The 7458-nt window shown below is 39.8% G+C and overlaps 1 long non-coding RNA gene across 2 annotated transcripts; it reads left to right on the forward strand.

The window, feature by feature from the left end:
* Positions 1-2774: 2774 nt before the first annotated feature.
* LOC143806818 (uncharacterized) lies at positions 2775-7190 on the forward strand. Of its 2 annotated transcripts, XR_013221564.1 has the most exons (3): positions 2775-3402; positions 3795-5927; positions 6147-7190. It is a non-coding gene; the product is annotated as an uncharacterized LOC143806818 (long non-coding RNA). The 2 variants fall into 2 exon arrangements; XR_013221563.1 differs by having other exon boundaries at positions 3795-7190.
* The last annotated feature ends 268 nt before the right edge of the window (positions 7191-7458 follow it).

Below are 7458 nucleotides of genomic sequence, written 5' to 3' on the forward strand. Positions count from 1 at the left end.
ATTGATCCTGTAGTTATGTGAAAAGATCTGTAAGTGGAAATATTAGTGGCATAAGGTGGAGTTGTGGTGACGATGTAGATGGTCCTATACTGGATCTCTTTACACACAGGATAACGCTGGGGGCGGTGATGGCGCAGAGGAGAATTACAGATTATTACTGGGAGTAGGTGAGTGCAGGGAAGGGTTTTCTGTCTTGGTATTTTTCAGATACGTTTGTTATCCATGGATTTCCAGGAAAAAAATGCAGAATGCAGCCCACCAAAACAATGAAAGTAACCTATTATTCTGAGTGGGTTTGGGATGATTGTCTTCTTCTTGATCTCAATGCTGCCGTCCAAGTGTGAAGATCTTTGCATAAAATGTAATGTGCATTGTTGTAATCGGGGCGACAATGGAGACTTTCCAATGTTCTGTACTGAGGTACGGCAGGATTCAGTTTCCTATTAGGAGGAGGTGAGTGCAGGACAGGATTTCCTGTTTGATGTTTTTCAGATCCTGTTAATCGGTGGCTCGACAATATAATGAAGTGGTGGAAGGAATGATGGCCCCCACATAATGCAAGTAAATGATTACATTTAAGAAATAGTGCCCAAATTATCAGTCTATTTGGAGAGGATTTGGGGCAATTGTCTTATTATTAATTTCAACAGTGCAGATCAAGTGTATGATGGCACTGAAGATTGCTAGGAGCAGCTTACTGTGGTGAATATACCGAGATATATATATATATACATATTACATGGGAAATGTCTGTATATATTGTTGTAAATAGTCTTGAAGGGGGATCTGTTTTGTGTCACTGTGCTTTATTATCAGAGTTAAAGAAGGCAGCTGAATTTGGTGCCGGACCTCCATCCAGCAACGTGAGACCATTATTATCATACTTTACTGTTCTATTGATAAAAGGATTTGATATAGAAATTGTGCTATAAATGATGGAGTTGTGGTGAGGATATCTTGGATATTTACAGATATATCTACAGATCAGTCACTGGATAATGCCAACAGCAGAGATTGAGAGAAGGTGAATTGTAGTTTACGATGAGGATGAGGTGAGTGCAGGGAAGCGTTTTCTAACTTTGTATTTTTCAGATCCACTTTTTATCAGTGTCTAAATACCGTAGTAGAAAAAACGTGGTGTAGGAACGCAGGTCCTACGATCTTAAAGTGACTCTGAAACCAGTGTGTCCACATTGTCAGATAAGTTGGAGCCGGTTTGGGGCGATTTGTCTTATTGATCTCCGCAGCGCAGTTCTGGTATGGAGACCCCTGTATGACAGCACTGAAGATGACTAGGAACCTGCTTACTGTGGTGAATATAGTCACATATATTATATTTGAAGGGCCGGGAGGGTGTTTTGCTTTCCTGTTCTTTATCTTTAGAATTGAAGAATTTGGCACAGGACCACCATCTAATAATGTGAGACCACCATCTTTAATCCTATAGCACAAATAAAAGTTCTTTATGTGAAATTGTTATTGGCAGAAGTTGTTGTAATTTGGGTGATGATGGAGACTTTCCAATGTTCTGTATAGATCTGTGACCGGATTCTGTTTCCTATTAGGGAGAGGTGAGTGCAGGGTTTAGTTTCCCACTTGATGTTTTTCAGATCTGTTTGTCATCAGTGGCTCCAAGAAAATAAAGTGGTTGGGGAATACGGCCCCAATAAAGGCAGGTACGCTATGTAACTTGAGCAAACGGAGTGTCCAGTTATCAAATATATAGGAGCAGGTTTGGGGCGATTGTCTTATTGATCTCGGCAGGACAGTACAAGTCTGGAGACCCCTGTATGATGGCACTGAAGATTTCCAGTAAGCCTCTTACTGTTATGAACATATTGGACTATAGATGTTACCAGTATATTTTGTTGTAATAGATTGTGCTTAAAGAGGGGTCATTTTTGCTGCTTTTAGTGTTAACATTTTGGGGGAGGGGGATTAGTTTTGCTTTACTGTGCTTTGTCATCAGAGTTGAAACTTGCAACTGAATTTGACCCAGGACCCCAATAGAGAAATGTAAGACCACCATCTTGGCGTGCGTTATTGATCCTGTAGATAAGTTGGAGCCGGTTTGGTGCGATTTGTCTTATTGATCTCCGCAGTGCAGTTCTGGTATGGAGACCCCTGTATGACAGCACTGAAGATGACTAGGAACCTGCGTACTGTGGTGAATATAGTCACATATATTATATTTGATGGGGCGGGGGAGGGTTTTGCTTTCCTCTTCTTTGTCTTTAGAGTTGAAGAAGGCAACTGAATTTGACCCTGGACCCCAATAGAGTAAAGTAAGACCACCATCTTGGCGTGCGTTATTGATCCTGTAGTTATGTGAAAAGATCTGTAAGTGGAAATATTAGTGGCATAAGGTGGAGTTGTGGTGACGATGCAGATGGTCCTATACTGGATCTCTTTACACACAGGATAACGCTGGGGGCGGTGATGGCGCAGAGGAGAATTACAGATTACTATTGTGAGTGGTGAGTGAGGGAAGGGTTTTCTGTCTTGTTATTTTTAAGATACGTTTGTTATCCATGGATCTCCAAAAAAAAAATAATAATAATTGCAGAATGCTGCCCACCCAAAAATGAAAGTAGCCTATTGTTCTGAGTGGGTTTGGGGTGATTGTCTTTTTCTTGATCTCAATGGTGCAGATCAAGTATGGAGACCCCTGTATGATGGCACTGAAGATTGCTAGGAGCAGCTTACTGTGGTGAATATACAGATATATATATATATATATATATATATATATATATATATATATATATATATATATATATATACATATATACATATTACATAGGAAATGTCCGTATATATTGTTGTAAATGATCTTGAAGGGGGATTTGTTTTGTGTCACTGTTCTGTATTATCAGAGTTAAAGAAGGCAGCTGAATTTGGTGCCGGACCTCCATCCAGAAATGTGAGACCACTGTCTTACCGTACTTTATTGTTCTTATACTATTGAGAAAAGAATTTGATATGGAAATTATGGCATAAATGATTTAGTTGTGGTGAGAATGTCGGATATTTTCAGATCTGTCACTGGATAATACGATGAGGAGGAGGTGAGTGCAGGGAAGGGTGTTCTCACTTTGTATTTTTCAGATCCAGTTTTTATCAGTGTCTCTGCAATAGAAAAAAAACGTGGTGGGGAAACGCAGCCCCTACTATCTGAAAGTGACTCTGAAACCTTGAGCAGCAGTGTGACCACATTGTCAGATAAGTTGCAGCCGGTTTGGGGCGATTTGTCTTATTGATCTCAGCACTGCAGTTCTGGTATGGAGACCCCTGTATGACAGCACTGAAGATGACTAGGAACCTGCGTACTGTGGTGAATACAGTCACATATATTATATTTGAAGGGGGGAAGTGTTTTGCATTCCTCTTCTTTGTCTTTAGGCTATGTGCACACGTTCAGGAATTCTTGCAGAAAATTCTTGAGGAAAACCTGAAATTTTCTGCAAGAAATCTGCTAGAAAACCGCATGCGTTTTTTGCGCGTTTTTACCGCGTTTTTGACGCGTTTTTGATGCGTTTTTTCCGGACATTTCCCAATGCATTTTAAGTGGGAAATCCGCAAAAAAAACGCAAAATTAATGAACATGCTGCGTTTTTTACCGCGATGCGTTTTTACCGCGGAAAAAAACGCATCATGTGTACAAAAAGTGCAGAATTCATTAAAAATGATAGCATGCATAATATAAGCAGATTATTTGCGGTTTTATAGCGTTTTTATAGGGAAAAAACGCGAAAAAAACGCGAATAATCTGCAACGTGTGAACACAGCCTAAGAGTTGAAGAAGGCAACACTTTTTGGCAGAGGACCACCACGTAGAAATGTGAGATCACCATCTTATTTATTAATCCTCCTATAGCACGAAGGAAAGTTCTTTATGTGAAAATGTTATTGGCAGAAGTTGTTGTAATTTGGGTGATGATGGAGACTTTCCAATGTTCTGTATAGATCTGTGACCGGATTCCGTTTCCTATTAGGGAGAGGTGAGTGCAGGGTCGGGTTTCCCACTTGATGTTTTTCAGATCCATTTGTTATCAGCGCCTCTTCAATTGAACCAAGTGGTTGGGAAATACAACCCCCACAAACGGCAAGTACGCTATGTAACTGAGCAACCGGGTGTCCTGTTATCATATATGTAGGAGTGGGTTTGGGGCGATTGTCTTATTAATCTCAACAGGGCATTATAAGTCTGGAGACCCGTTTGACTGCGCTGAAGATTACCAGGAACCTGCATACTCTGGTAGTTAAATACATATATAAAGTCATTGTCTTATCTTATGATAACTTCTTAACATCTTATGATCAAATCCTTGTAATAACATCTCATATATGGAATAACTTCATATATAGAGTAATCTATACCACTGAATGTTTAGTTTGTCAGAATTGATTGTTGAATTTTGATCTTGATATTTGTTATTGTTATAAAAATCCATAAAAACATTGAAAGAAAATGTTATTGGGATACGTTGTAATCAGGGTGACTATGGAGACGTTCTAATATTCTATATAGATCTGACAGAATTCAGTTTCCTATTGGGGGAGGCGTGAGCAGGGAAGGGTTTCCCGTTTGTTTTTCAGATCCGGTCACTAGTGACTCCTCAGTAGAAACAAAGTTGTGCAGGAATAATGACCCCCACAACATGCAAGTATGGGATCAAATTTAAGCAATAGTACCCAGATTGTCAGCCTACTTGGAGCGGGATTGGGGAGATTGTCTTAATTTCAATAGTCCAGCTCAAGTATGAAGACCCCCGTGTGATGGGACTGAAGATTGCTAGAAGCCTTCTGACTGTGGTGAATATACAGATATATGTATACTTATCACACCATAGCTTTGAGTATATATTGTTGTAAATTATTGTTCGTGAAAGGGGGAGGTTATTTTGCTTTCCTATTCTTTATCATCAGAGCTAAAGAGGGCAACTGAATTTGGTGCTGGACCACCATCCAGAAATGTAAGACCACCAATCTAATCATTCTTTAATCATCCTATACTATTGAGAAAATGGTATTGATCTGGAAATGGTGGCATAGATAGTGGCGTTGTGATGTCAATCGAGATTGTCCTATGTCAAATATTTGCAGATCTGTGACCAGATAATGTGGAGAGCAGATAGAGCAGCGGCGAATTGTAGTGTCCGATCAGGACGAGGGGAGGTTTTTCTTATTTTTCAGATCCATTTCTGATCCGTGGCTCTCCAGTAGAATAAGGTGGTCGAGAAATGCAGTTCTCTGAAAAAGCAAGAACACTGTGAAACTGGAGCAATTTTGTCCAAAATGTCAGATGTCTCAGAGTTGCTTCGGAGGTGATTAACTTATTTATCCCAGCAGGGGCAGATGAAGTGTTGGTATTAGTTGAGGAATGCAGCCCTCCCAAATACTGCAAGTTGGCTTTTATTCTGAGTGAGTTTGGGGTGATTCTCTTCTTAGAGATCTTGCTGTGCAGTTCAAGTATGAAGATCTGTATGTTGGCACTGAAGATTTCTAGCAATGCGGTTATTGCGTTAAATTTATGTGTGTTTATGTGTGTATAATCTCTATCACTGTGAATTATTTTTCTTGAAGGAGGGGGGGTGGTGTATTTTGTTTTTGTTGTTTATCATTCATTAAGGAAGTCACCTGAATTTGGCACAAGTCCACCACCCAGAAACGTGAGACTACTACATTGTTTTTTTTATTAATCCAAAATGATCTTTACATGAAAATGATTTGAGAATAAGCTGTAATTAGGGTGACAGTGAAGACTTTCCAATGTTCTTTATAGGTTTATGACGGGAATCAGTCTCCTATTGGGGGGATGCGAGTGCAGGGAAGGGTTTCCCACTTGGAAGTTTTTCAGATCCGTTTCTCAGTGACTCCTCAATAGAATAAAGTGGTGGAGGAATAATGACCCCCACGGAATGCAAGTAAGCGATCATATTTAAGTAATATTGTCCAATTTGTCAGTCCAGGTTTGGGGCGATTTGTCTTTATTATTAATTTCAGCAGTGCAGTTCAGTATTGAGACCCTCGTGGCATTTCACTGCACATTGCTAGGAACTTGCATTATAGCTGTTAGTATACATTGTTGTAAATGATATTCAAGGGGAGGGGGTTTGTTTTGTTTTTATTTTTTTTATCATCAGGGATAAAGAAGGCAAAGGGACCGCCGTCCAGAAACTTTAGACCGCCATCTTATCATACTTTATTGGTGGGAAGACCCCAGTATAATGTGACCTCAACTTGATTACTGTGGTATATACACACATACTGTATTTGTATACAAGTTTTGGATTGTTGAAGATTTTTAGAAAAATGTTGTTCTTGAAGGGGGAAACGTTGTTGTCTTGATTTTTTTTATTTTTTTTAACCATGAAATTAACAAAAGGCTACTGAATTTAGCACAGGACCCCCCATCTAGCAAATTTGATAGTTCTCCTATTTTATGTGGAAGATCTTGCCTCGGAAATATTAGTAGCATAAGTTGACGTTGGGATGAGCGGATAATGCTGAAAGCAGTTGAGGGCACAGAGGTGAGGTGTAGTTAACTATTAGGATGAGGGGTGTGCAGGAAAGGATTGTATCTTAGTCACTTTTCAAATCTGTTAGTTATCGGCAGCTCTTCCAGTAGAACATAGTTGGTGAGGAATGCAGTCCCCATGAAATGAAAGTTCGCTATGAAACCTAACCAGTTTCCTTTTCTTCTTCCACAGACCTTCACAGACTCCTTGTCGACGCTTCAGTTACATTTTGTTCTCACCGTCTATAGTAAAATCCTTCATCTTCATCCAGTCCGGGATGCCATCCTTCTCAGTATTCCAATCTTCACGTCTCATCACCGCAGCTTGAAATAGTCCACTTGTTGGCCAGAGCGCTGCCGATTTTCCACATTAGGATATGCGGATCCTTCTCATATGCTTCTGGAGTCGATCTACTGGTGTTCCTTTTAATATTGACTTGTACTGAGTGATGGAGGAACCACAAGCCCATATTTTCTTGAACTACACAAGGACATTTTGGCCGGGACTTTTCATGAAAGGACTGTTAGATTCTTTTTGTAATGTTATACTGTAAACCTCTGTCATGTTCTGTGAATACTATCTTTCTCATTCACATCCTTAGATAAATGCTGTTTGTCAAAAGCATATAATTAATGTGTTAATAAAAATTTTTATGACCTTTTATCCAGAGAGCTATGGTGTTATTCCTGCATTTAGCAATCTTATCTAGAAATAATTGTCGTAGGTGGCCAATAAATGTATGCAGCGTCTTATCGTCCCTACTAGAACAGGATGCTGCAGTTACTAGTTTCTTGCATCGCTACCCATTCTGAGGTTATCCTGGGTGATGGACTCTGTGGCTGGTGCGAGTGCAGCGCCGACTCTCTGTTTCTGTCTCCACCGCAGAAAATACATTTTAGGCGCCGACCACCCCTTTAAACTTCATTCCTACTTTGAA

Source organism: Ranitomeya variabilis, chromosome 2 (genome assembly GCF_051348905.1).
Source record: "Ranitomeya variabilis isolate aRanVar5 chromosome 2, aRanVar5.hap1, whole genome shotgun sequence".
NCBI classification, from domain to species: Eukaryota; Metazoa; Chordata; class Amphibia; order Anura; family Dendrobatidae; genus Ranitomeya; species Ranitomeya variabilis.